This window comes from Hylobates moloch, unplaced genomic scaffold (genome assembly GCF_009828535.3).
Source record: "Hylobates moloch isolate HMO894 unplaced genomic scaffold, HMol_V3 SCAFFOLD_13, whole genome shotgun sequence".
Lineage (NCBI taxonomy): Eukaryota > Metazoa > Chordata > Mammalia > Primates > Hylobatidae > Hylobates > Hylobates moloch.
Window position 1 is genome coordinate 7082812 of NW_026652288.1, and position 17269 is coordinate 7100080.

Sequence of the window (17269 nt, forward strand, 5' to 3'; positions counted from 1 at the left end):
CTGAATCTCAAAGCACTGGCCAAAGTCCAAGTATACTGAGCAGCCCCTACTTCATCTGCCAAATGCCCACCCATCCTCTTAGCCAGTCAAGCATTCGTAGCGTAGAGGGTTGTAGAGAGGAGGCTGGTTTGGAAAATGAGGCACGATCTTGGGGTGATGGAGGAGAAGCACATATGACTCTTGCCCAAGGATGGGCAGCACCTCCTTTCCTTGGGGCCATTCCTTGCATTCTCTCATTGAGGTTAAAGAGAAGACACCTGTCCTCCTGCCAGAGTCCCATGGTCAATAAATACAACATGGCTGAGAGACAGGGTGTGGCTCCTGGGAGACTGCTGCTCATTTCTCTTTAGAAAACCCCCCACTGCCGACAACTTTTCTTTCTGCCTCAGAATTCTTCATGCATATTTTGATGCCTATTTAATTCTATACATGTTATAGTCAAGGTACTTTGATAGACTTCATGACGTGTCAAAATATTGTTTGCCTTTGGCTTAAAGTTGTTAGACCTCAATTTCTTTACCATATAAGAATGAGCATTTATCTTTATTTATTTTAAGGATTTATTCAAAGTTATTACATAGATGAAAAGTCAGCCAAGCAGGGAGCATGTCTGTTTGGTTGGCCTCTGCTTCATCGGTTCCTAGCTCAGTACTGTGCAAGAAAATACACAGCTAATACACTCTCTGGTCTGTAGTAACAGTGATTTAAAAAAAAAAAAAAAGTCTATTCTAACGTGAAGTGTCAACTCTAACACATGCATTGGCACACTCTGGGTGCTTTCACATATACGATCTCTTTTAGGCTTCAGAGTCACTCTGAGAAGTAGGTCTTATGATAGTCGTTTGACAATTAGAGAAACTGGGGCTAAGAGAGTTTAAGTGACTCCACAAAAGGCTCAACATTTGTGTTGCAGCCAGAGTTTCAACCCAGACCCTTAAATCTAAGCCCGATGCTGTTCCACCATGCCATAGTTCTCTTCCAATAGTGTGAAATATACTCTAGTCAGCAGGGTGTGGTGGCTCACCCCTGTAATCCCAGCACTTTGGGAGGTCGAAGCGAGGGGATCACCTGAGGTCGGGAGTTTGAGATCAGCCCGACCAACGTGGAGAAATCCCGTCCCTACTGAAAATACGAAATTAGCCAGGTGTGGTGGCTACTCAGGAGGCTGAGGCAAGAGAATTGCTTGAACCCAGGAGGCAGAGGTTGTGGTGAGCCGAGATCATGCCATTGCACTCCAGCATGGGCAACAAGAGCAAAACTCCATCTCAAAAAAAGAAAAAAAAAAAAGAAATGCACACTAGTCCACAGGAGGTAAGCACTGCTAGGCTATTCTCTTTACTCTCAGCCAACATGCCTAGTGGAATTCCACTGAGCTGGGGCCTGGCCAATTTGTCCCACACGTATGAGTGAAGTTGCCATGCTGGGGGCTATACCTGCATTGTTTCATTCTTCTTCAAAATAACTCTTCAAGGTGCCATCACAGCTGGGGCTATCAAAGCTGAACTGCAGGGAAGATCAGCCATGTCCCAGCATCACCCAGCTTTGCCTCCAAAGCTGCTCTCTGAATCACTGTGCTCCCCACACAGCCGCTAATATGTCAGTTGGTATTCAGGCACTGTACCAAAGAGCAGCGGCTTCTCAAGCTTTGCAAGGCCCTCGGGAGGCACTCCCAAACCAAATTTACACATATAACAATGTATTGCTCATGGGCCAATAATACCATCACTTCTACAGCACTCATTACATGTTGGCTGTCATTCTGAGTGTTGTAATGTATTCTAGCACATGTGTTCCTTTTCTTTTTTTAATTGAACCATGTTGGTGAATCTCTAGAATTATCACTTTTTTGTCATCAAAACATGAGCCATATCACAAGTAAACATTACTTTGTTCTGTATTTTACAATCAGCTCTTATATGACCAGCATATGACCAAATAGATGAATAAGGTGATGCCCACGATGATCTCACAGCTTGGAAAGTAGCAGAGTACAGTGGTGAGCAACTGGACACCTCATGTACACTGTACTAAGTGCTCTATAAATGTTCCTTCAATTAGGGGCACCCTGAGATTGAAGGACCCACTGGCCTGGTCTTTTCAAAAGGGATGCATGTAACACCGTTTTGCCATTGATAGGTGCCCTAGGTAGAGAAATTTACCAGTGGGGATTTCAGGATAAGGCAGACAGGTGTCAAAGATGAATGAGGAGCTCCATGAGACTGAGCAGGTCACAGATGTTGACAACTGGCAGGACTCTATGTTCGTAGAGGAGATTTGAGCTAGATCACAAAGGATCCAAATGTCATGCTACAATAGAGCTTTGAATCCAACAAAAACATTTACCCAGTTTCTTTTGAGTGGATAATGTGCTCTCTGGAGGCGAGGGGCAGCCTCCAAATCAATTTGGCAGAGAAGAATCGACGCACAGAGTTTCATCATCACAGTGCAGGGCAGGCAGCAGCAACAAGGTTGGACTAGAAAGGAGTTTTACACATTTCTTGTAGCAGCCAAAAGTAAAACTTCCTTTTTCAATGTCTTAAAACTACATTATTGTGTCTTTTTTCTTGGTTTATAAAACATTATAAACATTTTGTAAGAATAGAGAATAAGGCCAGGCGCAATGGCTCAGGCTTGTAATTCCAGCACTTTGGGAGGCTGAGGTGGGCAGATCATGAAGTCAGGAGTTCGAGACCAGCCTGACTAACATGGTGAAACACCGTCTCTACTAAAAATACAAAAATTAGCCAGGTGTGGTAGCACATGCCTAGAATCTCAGCTACTTAGGAGACTGAGGCAGAAGAATTACTTGAACCTGGCAGGCGGAGGTTGCAGTGAGCCAAGTTCACACCATTGCATTCCAGCCTGGGTGACAGAGTGAGACTCCCTGTCAAAAAAAAAAAAAAGAGAGAGATTAAAATAGTATCTAGGTACCACTCCCAACTTTATCAACTTCCAATCTGTGCCATGTTATGTTTGCTGCAGATGACTTTGGGGGAAGTTATTACACAGCTGGTGTGGGCCCTGTGTACTACACGAAATCCTTCTCTCCTGATTCTCCCATGAAGATAATCATTAGCATGCATTTGGTGTTCTTACTCCTATCCAAGTGTTTAAAATCATTTCTAGTTATCGCAAGAAAATTTTAAACCGTTTTTAGATTTGAAAACTTTTTATAAATGATATCACATTGCATACATATTTTCTTCCACTATCTTTTTTTTCTAAAGCAACATGTTTTTGACATTTTGGTGTTGATTCATACAGTGCTACTTTGTTCATTTTAAATGTTGACTAGTATTGTTCACAATTTTTTATTCATCTGTTGAGGAGCACTGTTTATTTTGGCAGAGGAAGGGGATTGGCAAGGAAAAATGCAACTGTGTGGAACTTGATGTCAAAATCAAGGAACCAGAAGATGCAAAGTATATGTTATAGTGTCCGTGAAACCAAGGCATTGGCTGGGTTTAGTGTCAGCTTCCATGGGTCATCTCTCCAATCGTGTGATCTGTTGCTTAAATTTCTCTCCACAAAGTTGTACCAAGCAGTTGCCTGAAATACTCACAGAGATCGGGAAAATGGTACTTTCACTGAAGAATTTTGCACAGTTGCTAGTAGGGCTGTAAATTCTATGAGGGTATTAGGCTTACATGGTGGCATATCTGTTTGTCTGGTGAGTATTTGTGACTAAGTTTCTGTAGCTCTGTCCTGGTATATCTCTGTTATTTCTGTCTAAATTATTTCTCAGGATTATCTTCAACAATAAATGTTCATTGCTGCATCTGAAGAGCAACTGAGGGTGGAAAACACTGATTGTATCAGTGTTGAATACATTATTTTCAACTTTCCTGTAATCTCTGCCCTGGTGTGCTTTAGGCCGTTTCAGAGAAATCTAACCTAAGCCATTTTTTTTTTATATTACTTTTAAGTGATAGGGATCTCTTTATTCATTCAGGTAAAACTTCTGCAAAATGCAGGAGAAAGCTCCATTCTTTGGGAACTCCTGCATGTCAGATACAAGGTAGATTTTCCTTCTCTCCTCTCTCCATCTAATGGCTTTGAAATACACAAGTCATTCCCATTTGCATGTGGGAGAAGATGGGGAAGGAGATTAAATTATTTGTACAATGTCATGTAGGTAGAGCAATGTGAAATAAGTACAGTTTCATCTGAGTTTAAAATTATATTTTTAACTCAAACAAGACAATATATTTTAGTTAAATAACAATGAATTTCTTTTCCCTGAATGTCATTCATCCTAATGTGTTTTATGGTCTGTGGCCCAGCCTGGCACCCTCTCTACACAATGGTGAGGACAGGAGAGGAGTGATTGTTTGCCTGTGAACACCTTTATTCAAACACAGTTTTTCTTGAACTTGACAGGCATATTCCATGCAACAAAGCATTTTCCTTTTGAAAATTATTATTCAGAAAAAAGCAATGGGATGACATAACTCGCAGGCTGTGTGCTTAGAAGGACTACCCTGCTGCAGCCAAACCCTATTGCAAACATAAAAGCCAGCAGCCTGGCACTCTTCTTTGCCCATTTCCCTCACATCGCAGTCAGCCAGCTTCAGATCTAAGCAACCCTGCCTCGCAGCCGTAGGTCCCAGGGAGAAGTGGTGTTTGCAGTTGGTTGCCACTGAAAGGCAGCGTGATGGTTAGTGAACCAGATGTCTTGACACATAGGAGGCTTCCGGGGCAGATACCCACCCACAGATTCTCAATTAGGAAAATCTACAATTAGCATGACAGCAAGGAGAAGGATCTGGTGTGCAATTAAAACATTTTGGCTAATTCTTATTTTGCTGAGATATCAGTTATTAGCCTTCAAAATTCATATCAAATCCAGTTATTTGCTAAAATATGAAAAACTGTTATAAAGAAGAGATGAGTAGAGTAATGCAATAAACTTGTGCTGGATTTCTCAAAGAAAAAAAAACCTGCTTCAAGGCTAAAAATCATAGATTCTAGGATATGGTTTAGATAACACAAAGCACAATCCTCATGGATCTGAGCAGACTTGAGAAGTGAACTGAAGGTGAAAAAGTCCAATCACAATGAAAAAAGACTCTTCTAATGGCTTTAGCAATTCCAATGTGTCTTGAGCCCCAAAAGATTTTGGAGTTTGCAGCTGCAGATGACAATTCCTTTTCTTTTCGTTCTTTCTTTCCTCTTTTTTTTTTCTTCTCAAACTGAATTTCAACAATGAAGCAAGTGATTGCAGTGTGGCAATAGACAAAAACTGTTTTCAGAGGGTTGCCTGCTTGCAGAGGCCTGGGAAATCCATGCTTCCAAGTCACAAACAATAGGTCTTTTAACCTCATGCTTTGCCCCAAACTGGGTGATAAACACATTTCCCAAAATTGTCATGGTCCAACATATTGGGAAACCTACAATAAGAAAAGCTTAGCATAGTTTTCTGTGCTCCAATTAAAAAGAAGCATCTTTTAGAAGAGCTTTCACAAGCTGGATAGCAGCTTCCTCCAATCTGGAATTGAAGTATGAGTCTCACTTTCACACGTATCCTCAGGCAACAGCACCATTACCACAACATGAAGATGAATGTATGACTCTACTGTGTGGCACACACTGCGGGGGATGGTTGGGATCTGTATGGATGAGGGAACATTCCCCAGGGAACGAAGAAATTCACTTGGATTATTATTTCTCTACTTACCCAATCCTCCAATTAAGCTGTATTTTGAAGGAAATAAATGATTAATTTCCCTCTGCCCTGAATATCTTGTGTGTTTTAATGCTACTTTAAATATATTCAAAGAGATGGGAATGACCCTTGGTAAACAGTCAAGGACATTGAACAACCGTTCATCCATTCTGTCAGCCAACTGACTGAAAATGCAAAGTCACAGGATTACAGTCCTAACTTTTGGAGATGCAGAAATAAATATGGGGGGTGGGGGGCTTTCCCTTGTTATCAGGGAAGGCATATATTTTAGCATTCTTAACACTGGAGCGAGTTAGATGGTTGAGAAAACTGAACTTAAAATGCCGAATGATGTGGATGATCACTAGGCTGCTCAGAGAAGGCAAGAGTTGAACAGATAGTAGTTGAATAGAAACAAAGAGTAGGAGTTTTCTAGATGGGCCAGGATAGGAAGGACATTCTAAGCAGAAGGAATTGCATAAAGACACAACAGCATAACAATAATAACTCGTATTTATTCAGCATTTACTATATGCCTGGGCTAGGTTAAGCACTGTTCAAGCACTATTTCAATTATTTATTGAAATCACTTAATGACACAAGTACTATTATTATGCCTACTTAATATATGATAAACTGAGGCTTTGAGAATTAAATGATGTGTTCTAGTCAAATAGCTTATAAGTAATGGAGGTGGGACTCAAACTCAGGTCTTATTTTTTATTTCTTTTCCTGAAACTGAGCTCCTGATGCCATATTGCTACATGGTACATGACCCGGAGGTGTGGAGTCAGGATGAAAAGACGCTCCATATCTGGCAGGGACCCTCCAGCTGCCATACACAGATAAGTGGAGTGTTTATCGCACTCTGAGCAAGGGAGTGAGATGACCGTAGGGATGTTTTCAAAAGATTCCTTTTGTAGCAGTTGCGCAGACAGGATTGCTGAAGAATACCTTGGAGGGAGGGAAAGCTGAGAGAATAGGTGGAATTTTCTATCCTGATAATAAGTAATGAGAGCTAAATAAAGGCAACTCTGTGGAGATGATATGTGGAGGATTGATTTGCAAAATATGTAGCATTAATGAGCTACGTGACTTGGGCAGAGGAGAGAGGACTCAGAGAAATGCCAGCCTCCTGCTTGGTTGGGAGACTTGGTGAATTGAATGACCTATGGCCAAGATTCCGTAAACAGAACAGCTAACAACGACTACCGATGATCTGCTGTCTCTCAGCATCAATCCGCTGTTCCCGGGTCCCGACATTTTGAGGGAGGCGAGCAAATGCAGAACAACACAGCTAACTTCAAGGCTGCAGGAGCCGCCACACAGGAGAGAGCAAAGCAACACAAACAACCCTCCAACCACACCCGGGTCCTACTTTATGAGGGGATTGGAGGGGGAACACAGGCAATGAGTGCTACAGGAGATCAGGAGAGAAATGCTCACTAGGGCCTAGATTTATGCAGGAGATGGAAGGGCCTTAAGCTTAGAAGATGGGAGGACACCTGAGGCAGTCAGTGTGTTCATGCAGTAAGGATTGGAGTTTACCTTTCCTGTAGAATCTGTCTGCAGCATACAGATCAAATGGTACATTTCATTTGGATTGCAGAAACCCTTGAAGGAGGCCATATTAAGTGATTTGTTGTTGTGTATTTTCTGCATGTGTTTATGTGTTTAAATTGCTTCTCTAGGCATTCATGTGCATCAGGATTCCATGGGGTACACATTAACATTGAAATTACCAGATTCCACCCCAGGGATTCTGGGTCAGGAGAGCTGGGGTGGAAGCAGGGGGATCTGACCCATTAACAACAGCAGCCAAAGTGGTTCTGCTGCAAGTGTGTGAAGACCATACTTCGAGAAACACTGCTGCAGGACAGGTTTTATCAAGATAGTGACACCTGGGAAATTGCATATTAGAAAATGCGAACAGTCAGCATTGTGCTTTTATTATTTTTAAATTGCAGTGGCCACTAGATACCATAATATGAAATAAAAACAAAAATCCTTTTAGATATTCAGATCCGAGCCTTCAAATCCTTTAGATGCCTCTTTAATTCCCTTAGTCTTCATCTTTCTCCCTTCTCCCTGCCTCACCGTCTCTCCTAAAGGCTCACATTTTTTCTCTTTACTTTTTTCTTTGCTACTTGTGCAACTCCTGGATCTCCCTCACCTTCTCTGCATCCCTTTCGTAGCCTCTCACCCTCTCACTAACCTGGTTTCACCTTACATTTTCATTCTTTTTTGTTTTTCATTCCATCTTCTTTTATTATTGCAGCATCCATCTTATGTGGTGATTTTTACAGCATCCATCTTATCTGGTGATTTTTCCATTGATTGGTTTATTGCTTTCTATTGGTATTGGATTGTGTCAAATACTTTTTTGCATCTATTGAGATGACCATATGCATTTTCTCTTAATTCTGTTGACATGGTAAATTGCACTGATTGATTTTTGACTGCTAAATCAACATTGCATTTACTTGCTAAATCTTTGCATTTCCTCAGCCATGATATGGCATTTTATATACCTACACATATACAGACACATGCACACACTGAATTAGCTTACAAGTTTTAAAGTATGTAATATGTGGTATGTGTCCTTGAAGCATATTTGTCTATACTTCTTAGTTTTTGTAAAGCCTTGGTCTAGTTTTGATAGAGGGTAATTCTGGCTTCATAAAATTAGTTGAGAAATGTTTCTTACTCCTCTATTTTCTGAAATAATTTTTGTAGCATAGCAATTATTTCTTTCTTAAATGTTGGATAGAATTCACCAGTGATGCCATCTGGGCCAGGAGTTTTCTTTTTCAGAAGGTTTTTAATTATGAATATGATTTTTTTAATTGACAGAAGTCTATTTTTTTTCTATTTCTTCCTAGGTTAGTTTTTTAAATTAGTGTTCTTTAAGAAATTTTTCCACTTTATATAATTTTTAAAATGTATTGGAATAGAATTGCTCATAATATTTTCCTATTATCCTTTTTAATTTCTGTAGTATTTTTCATGATGTCGTCTCTTTCACTGCAGATATTACTAATTTACATCTTATATTTAATTTCTTCATCAGTTTAGCTGGGGGGGACTATTCTAGGTATTATGATTAATGAGTTGTGAAAATCTGATTTCTGTGTCACATGAAAGGAGAGAAGGTTAGCACTCCCCTTGACAATGCTAGAAGGGACCCTTGGCCTGATAACACACATACGGTTAAGACATTGCCACCTACTTCATGGCAATGCCTTAAAGTTAAATATTGTTGGCCAGGTGCGGTGGCTCATGCCTGTAATCCCAGCACTTTAGGAGGCCTAGGCAGAAGGATTACCTGAGGTTGGGAGTTCAAGACCAACCTGGCCAACATAGTTAAATCCCGTTTCTATTAAAAATACAAAAATTAGCTATGTGTGGTGGCGGGCATCTGTAATCCCAGTTACTGGGGAGGCTGAGGCAGGAGAATCACTTGAACCCGGGAGGCAGAGGTTGCAGTGAGGCGAGATCACGCCACTGCACTCCAGCCTGGGTGACTGAGCAAGACTCTGTCTTAAAAAATATACATATATATATGATTTATAAGATATATATATAAGATTTTTTTAAAAAAAAAGAAATTCTGATTTCTGTTGTCTTTTCCCCCTCAATATATCATGTTTGTTCCAGCAAAAAATTTTTTCAGCTGGACTCAAGTTGAAAACTATGTTTTGTTTTGTTTTCTTTAGCTCTGATCCCAGTTGAGATACTCTTTTTCTCAGGCTGAGCTGCTTTGGGTGTTTCAGCCAGAGATGTGGGCAGACACAATGTGGGGAATTTCTAACTGACTCCTTTTCTTCTGTGTCTCTTTTCTCTTCTCTTTTCTTCTTCTCATTTTCCATTTGCATCTGATTTCCCCATGGTCCATGGTAAAAACTGTAATAATAGCAACTCTCCATTATAATTCTCTCCACTGGCTGTGTACTACCCCTCCTAATCTGAGTGCTTCTATGAACTCTCCAATGCCTTTGGGTATCTGTGCTTTTGTGTTACGTTCAGAGTTCGTACTTGTCAGTTACAGGAAAGTTGGTCATGTGTGATGCTACTTGGCCATTACCAAAAACAGATCTACCTCTTTCTCTGCCCTCATTTTTTAAATAAGTTTTTGCTGAAAGGAGAATTTTAGCTTTGTTTTGTTTTGGTTGGGTTGGGGTGGGTTTTGCTTTCATATGATTCTTTAAAGGTCTTGGTCCATTGTATATTATCTTGCATTGCTTCTGACAAGAAGTCTGCAGTCATTCTTATACATCTGCCCCTCTGTTTATAATGTGCCTTTCTTCTCTTGCTTTTTAAAAATGTTCTGTTTCACAAATTGTTCTATAGAGATATGATTACAATGTGCTTCTGCATGGCCTTCTCTAGGCTTATCCTGTTTGGGTTTTCTTAAGTTTCTTGGCTTTGTGAATTGTAATAAAGAGTTTGACTTTACTTTTTGAAGTTTCAGTGCTGACAGCTTTTAATCCCTTGGATTCCCTCTTCTCCTTCTGCCTGTCTCTAGTAAAATTGATAAGAAAGCCCAGTGCTCCCTTCTTTGGTGAACCTTCACCCCTGCTCATTTCTTAACCACAATTAAAACCCCAAGTCAGCTTCTTTTTCTTCCCTCTTCTCCCAAACCATTTCCAGACCAGCTTTGGAAACCTACCTTACTCTTCCCAGGTGCCTTGTTCTGTGAGTAATAAACCTTTTCACAATCTCATAGTATGTGTGAGGCATCATCAGTCTTAACATTTAAACAAAATTTTGAGTTGGGATCCATCCTATATCTTCAGATATCTAAAATACAAGTTTATGATTCTCATCAAATTTTGAAAATTTGTGTCATTACTTCTTAAAATACTTTTCTACTTCTGTACACAAAATAGATGTACATAATGTTGTCCCACAGGGCACTGAGCTTATTAAAACTTTTTTTGGTATTTTTTATATCTCTATCTGTGCTTTGATTTCTGTAATTTCTATTGCCTGACTTCAAGTTCTTTGATATTTTAATCCATTGTATTTAATCTTGAATTAAGATCACTTAGTAAGTTTTTTATTTTGGATAACTTTTAGCTTTAGAAGTTCCATAAGGTTCTTTTCCAAGGAGGTTCCATAAACATCCTTATGTTCATATTATCCTTCACATCTTTTAGCGTATTTGTACTAACAGTTTTACAGTATTGGTTAACTAGTTCCATAATTTCTGTAATTACTAGTTTCATTTGCGTTGGCTAACTGTTTTTGGACTGGTATGTGCCACAGTTTCCTGCTTCTTTGTAAGCTACTGATATTTGATTGAAGTCTGGACATATGACATTGTTATTCAGTATTTAATGTTACACTTTGTTGTTTTCTTTAAAGACTATCTAAAAACTTTGTTTTAAGAGAGATTTAAGTGATCTGTGGATCACCATGATTATTTTAAGCTTGATTTTAAGTTTTTTGGGGAAGGTCTGGATAAGCCTTTACTCAAGGGTTAATTTAACCCACGTATAAAATGTGATTTTTCTGGAGCTCCTATTGAATAATCTGGGTGCTCAATAAGGTCTTTTTTTACTCTGGTTGGTTTACCTTCCATTCCAAGCATATATGTGCTCTGGGAATTGATTAGCTTATAGTTTCTCTTGTTTTATTTTTTTGGCCAATTTTGTAAAATTTTACTTTATGCATGCAAAATTTAGACTTCAGCAACAGCCTCAGTGGGACCTATACATACATATACAGAATCTCTTTGTCTAAAAGCTCTTTTCTCTTTGGTACTCTGTTTTTCAAATTTTATTCACCTGAGCTGTCATAAACTACCATTTCTGCATTCTCAGCTCAACAGTTTTTCCATTCCCTGCCTGAGTTCTTCCTCTCTGCAACAAGATCCATAAAATGCCTCCAGAAGAAAACAAACAAAAAAAACACACACAGTAATAATAGGGCTCAACTTACTTGTTTTCCCGATCTCAAGGATCACAGTTTTAATTTTTTCCATTGGCTATTATCTGAAAGAACTTTGCCATATATTTGTTCATTTTTCTACTTGTTTCTGGTGGAAGGATAAAACTAACACCAAGAACTCCTTCATTGTTGAAAATGAAAGTTCTTAGATCTTTTATTTTAATGCCTTTAAAAATTGTTTTAGACAAATAGAGATTTAGGTTCAACTTAAATTTTAACCATATTTGACACTTCCAATGAGAATTCAGCTGAGATGGCAGTAAAATAAACAGAAACCTTCACACATGGCTGAGTCCACAGTGCCCTGGCTAGGATAAGTCATAGCCTGTTTCTCTATCGGGCCTACAAAAAGGTTTGTTTATTGTTTGTAAAACAATTGTAAGATCTGTTTCATAAATATTAAAATTTATATTTTGCCATGTTATAATTGAAGAGATGGTATTATTATAAGAGAGAAGGAGACAGGATAACATGAAAACAATATACACTTACATACATACTCACAAAATAAACTTCAGTAAAATGGTAACTACTTTAGAGTGATGAGTTTCCACATATCTTTTTCTTTCTTTTCAAATTTTTCTTGAATGAATGTCTTACTTGCATAATAAAATGCCTTTTTAGCAAATGGTGCTGGAACCTCTAGATATTTACATGGGAGAGAAAGTAACTTCACCCCTACCTGTTACTACATGCAAAAATTAATTTAAATTGGATAATATATTTAAGGGTGGCCACATGTCACTTCTTTTGATGTCAAATTTCAGGTAAGTTCTATTAAATTATTTAAATCTTCACTCAGAAATAGAGTTACTAAAGTATGATAGGATGATAAGCAACAAATAATCAAAAAGAGCACAATGTTTTGACCACTAGAGTGGCAAGAAGGTATGCAAGTTGGAAAGGTCTGTCTGAGTGTATTGAAGACTGGGCCTGAAGAAGTCAGAGATGGCTCCTTAGAGTGGATTCTGAATAAGTGAAGGAATTAGCCAGGTGAATAATGGAGGAGAAGAGCATTTTAAACAACAAACACCATGGGCAAGTGTACTGAGACATAGTATTGCCCAGCGATTTCTTTGTTCTGATGTTTAGTGTGGGTTTCTTTGGCCTGTTACCAGGAGCTTACTCTGGCTGAGCACTGTGGTAAGATGCTGTCATATATCCCCTCTTCTAACCATAAAAACCATATTTATTTCTAGGTTATTCCTTCAGCATCTGCCCACCTCAAGTATCCTATAAGAAAGTCTGGGGACTGATGGCAATTCCTAAAATGTCTTTATCACATTTTCTTTAAAAGATGTTACAAGCTTTTTAATATTGCCGTATGTTGGTACACAGAACATTCTTAGATTATTATTTTATATTGTGAAGAGGGAATTATATCAGTAATGGCAAGCCCTAGGAAGGTAGTTATGTTTCTGATTTCATTCTGTTATTTGTTTTAATATCCTGTAATAGGACCCCTCCTTGTATGATCAGGAGTCAGATTTTCAAAAAAGCAAATGTGGTCTCTCAGATCTTTTTAATGTGATTATTGGGAAAAGAAGTGCTGAAGCAGAAAGCAAGTCTAGCATGTGTTTCTGCCAAAGAAACAGAAGCTGTCCTGCCCCCAGCCATGCCTACCAGACTCAGCCAACGCATAGCCTACTGGAATGCTCCCATTCCATCCAAGTCAGCCCCAGGTCTTACCTGAAGGTCATAATGCCAGGCTCAGATACCTCCCCCATCCATAACCCCAAGTTCCTGCTATCAAAATTCCTCCAACAGAGAGATGCTTGAGGTGCATTGCAGGAAAGCCCCAATGAAGTCCTGGCAAGGAGAATTTTCACCTAGGTGCAGGTTCTGGCCTCACCTTGGGGCCAGAACATCAGACCATCTGTCTCGAGTTGTCAACCCCTCCGATCTTCAGGGATCAGAGAAATGGGCTGGTTTCATTCTGATCCCTGTGCCAAGGTGCCTCCTGACATACTGAATTGAAAAAAATAAAGTGTAATCTTCACAACGGATAGCCCCCAGTGATGGGGTTTGGTAGATTTTATTTTCTAAATTACTTTCTGTATCTTCTAAATGTTTACAAGCATTATTTACAATTAGAAAATAAGTTAAAGATACTTTAAATAATGAATATAGTACTGATGTTGTTCCTTTTTCATTTATTTCATTATTTATTTGTTATTGGATATATTTATCATATTATGTATTATTTTATTTAAAACATTTTAATATTTTCTCCATAATTTTGTTTCAAAATTTTAGAAGAAAATTAAGTTAACTAGACATTGGGGAATTCATTACTATCCATACAACTTTTGAAAGTCTGTGATCTCCTTGTTAGGAGAAGTTTTACTCATCTGTAGTTTTTGTTTGTTTGTTTATTTTTACATTAAAAGTTGTTTTAAGTAAATATTCTATACTAGAGAAGCTCATTTGCCAACAGATATTTCACAATTATTTTATAACCATGAATGAAGAAATGATATTAAGGGAATCATTTTCTCCCCTGGTTACAGATAGAAGGTAGTGTCGGGCCATACCATGTTGCTGTACTAATTCAGATTAAAAAAAACATGGTTTTAATCACTGTAAACATGTATTTCATTATAATATTCAATTATAAACTAACTTTGGCAGCAATTCTATTCTATGACCAATCCTACACTAAAAGATGAAAAATATAGTATGTTTTCTATCTTCAAGAAATGTATAATTAATTTTATAAGTAATATGATAGGCAGCCCTCCTAAAGCAGTTTATATATAATGATATGTGACCTGAGAGGATTGTGAGGTAAATCTAATTATTTCTGTGTTTGTTTTTATTTTAGCAAATTTGTTACTTTAATCTTTGATGTTATTTGTATTTTTGTTTATAATCAATGAAATTTAGTTTCAAGCATTTTACCTCAATAGGTTTGATTTCTGAAACAAAGCCTACCTCACCATATGGTAACTGCCATTCAGTAAGGCTAAATATTTGAACCCTCTTTTCTGTTCTTGATGCTTCCTAATTTTCCTAAACAGATTTCCAAGGATGGGAGATGCAGAGAGAGAGACAGCAACAGACAGAGACAGAGAGAGAGACTCAGTTCATTCCTGCTGCTATAGCAAAATACTTTAGATGGCAATTTATAAAGAAAAGAAACGTATTTCTTACAGTTGTAGAGAATGAAAATCAGTGTCTGGTGAGGGTCTGTTCCTCCTTGACTGTGCTTTCTCTGCGTCCTCACATGGTGGGAGGAACGAAGGAAATGAATGTTGTGATCTTACATGGGGGAAGAGATGGAAGGGCAAAAGGGTCTCCCTGTTCTCTCCAGCCCTTTTATGGGGGGCACTAATCCCACCCACCAAGGTAGAGCCTTCGTGACCTAATCACTTCCCAAAGGCCCCACCTCCTAATACCATCAGTTTGTTTTTTGACTTTTTACATATGAATTCTGGAGGGACACACATTTAAATGATGGCAGAGAGAGTGGGAGAATGCAAGAAAGTGGGGATAATTATGGCATAAGAAACAGGAGAAAGAATGGGAGGAAAGAAGGAAGGAAGGAAGGAAGGGAAGGAAGGAAGGAAGGAAGGAAGGAAGGAAAGAAGGAAGGAAGGAAGGAAGGAAGGAAGGAAGGAAGGAAGGAAGGAAGGAAGGGAGAGAGGGAGGGAGGGAAAGGAAAAAGAAGTGAAAGGCAGAGCTGGGCTGAGCTGGGAAGGGGTGCCATGAGGTAACCAGTGATAAAGAAGTTTCAAGCATTGACTAATTTACAGCATATTTGTTTATTGGTTTTTGTCTCCAGCCTGAACTATAATGAGGCAAACAATAAGTGATTAATCTGTATAGTATCCTAGAAATAAAGGCAGATCTCTTCAATGTTCTCCAATCTATTCAATCTTCTCTATAATTTGCTCTTTCCAAAAATGCCTGATCCTTCAAATCACTTCGCTAATCAACTCTACACGAGACTAAAACTATTTCTAGCACCAAAAGACCATCATCCGGGCATTAACGAAGACCAGAGAAACCAACTTTCCATCATCCTAATGTGCTAAAGGACAGCAAATGTATGGCCAACAGAATTAACACAAGATATGGGTTGGTATCACTCCCTGAAGATGAACGAGGAAGAGAACACGACGTTGCACATTGGAATGACTGAAACTGACAGTGGTCCTCGCTGATTCTGGTGATTCTGGCCACAACACATGATTGGAATTTTATTTGAAACTCATCTGTGTGTTTTCTTTTTAATGTGGATTACATTTTAAAGAGGAGGAAAGAGGCTAAACATATTTTGCTACTGTTAGGTGTCAGTAGTTTACATTCTGTCCCTGCTTCTTTGGGCAAAAGGAACCAACATCTCCTTTTGGAGCAAATGAAAGCTCTGCTCTTAGCTCTCATCACCTAAGTCTAGAAACTGCCACACAGGCACTAAATCACAGAAATAGGCCAAAGGGAGAATTAGTCAAATGCCTTTTTCCCTTGGTTCTCTGTTTCGCCTATTTTTACCAACTATCATATAGGCAAGAAAGAATGTCCTAGAATGAATTACTTCATTCAAAAGTATTCATTGATTAACTTTCTCTACCTGGATTCTCTCAGACAGCACCATCCATTTATCATCAGGGTCAGCAAAAAAGGACAGAAAAAACTATTTTGCTTCTGTGCCTGGCTCTGTCCTAAACACAAGAGATAAAGACGTGAGTAAAACTGGCAAGACGCTTAATACGGTTTGGCTGTGTCTCCACCCAAATCTCACCTTGAATAGTATCAATCCCCACATGTTAAGGATGGGGCCAGGTGGAGATAATTGAATCATGGGGGGCAGTTTCCCCCATATTGTTCTGGTAGTAGTGAGTGAGTCTCACGAGACCTTATGGCTTTATAAATGAGAGTTCCCCTGCGCAAACTCTCTTCCTTGCCACTATGTGAGATACCCCTTTGCTCTTCCTTCACCTTCTGCCATGATCGTAAGGCCTCCCCAGCCGCGTGGAACTGTGAGTCCACTGAACCTCTGTCCTTTACAAATTGCCCAGTCTCAAGTATGTCTTTATTAGCAGCATGAGAACGAACTAATACAACCCTACCCTCTTGAGGCATAGAGCTTAGTGAAGGTTACAGACAATTAGAGTAATTGTCCCACAATATTCCAGTATTTCAAATATGTAACTGTGAACTGTTAACTGTTAAGGAAAAAATAAGAAGTGCTGAGAGATCTTGGCTGAGAGTGAGAAAAGTCTCCTGTAATGTGCGCTTTCATATATGATCTGATGAGTGGAGAAGCCTTAGTTAAACTGCAAGGGTATAGAACCCTCTAGAAAGAGTCAAGCCTGTGTAATAGCTCTGCAACAGAAAAAGATCCTCTAATCAAATGAAAGACTGCTTTGGTTATAGCAAAGATGAGAAAGTTGCACAAAATGCAGAAGTCATGAGAGGCCAGATGACAGAAGCTGTGTCAACAATTTAGGTTTAGAATCCTAAAAGCAAAGAGGTTTATCCAGAGCAATGAAATAATCAGATTTTATTTTTTTAAAAAGTCACCCTGCTACTGGGTGCAGAATAATGGGAGAAGGAGGAATGGTCTTAAATTTGATCCCAAGGTTGGACCTAGCATCATCTAAATGTGCTGACTTTATTGCCCTGTCCTTCACCTCAATGCTTGGG

At 39.0% G+C, this 17269-nt stretch overlaps 1 non-coding gene across 1 annotated transcript; it reads left to right on the plus strand.

The window, feature by feature from the left end:
• Positions 1-8798: 8798 nt before the first annotated feature.
• Positions 8799-8921, plus strand: LOC116481351 (U6atac minor spliceosomal RNA). Its single transcript, XR_004251517.1, has one exon. It is a non-coding gene; the product is annotated as a U6atac minor spliceosomal RNA (small nuclear RNA).
• Positions 8922-17269: the final 8348 nt, after the last annotated feature.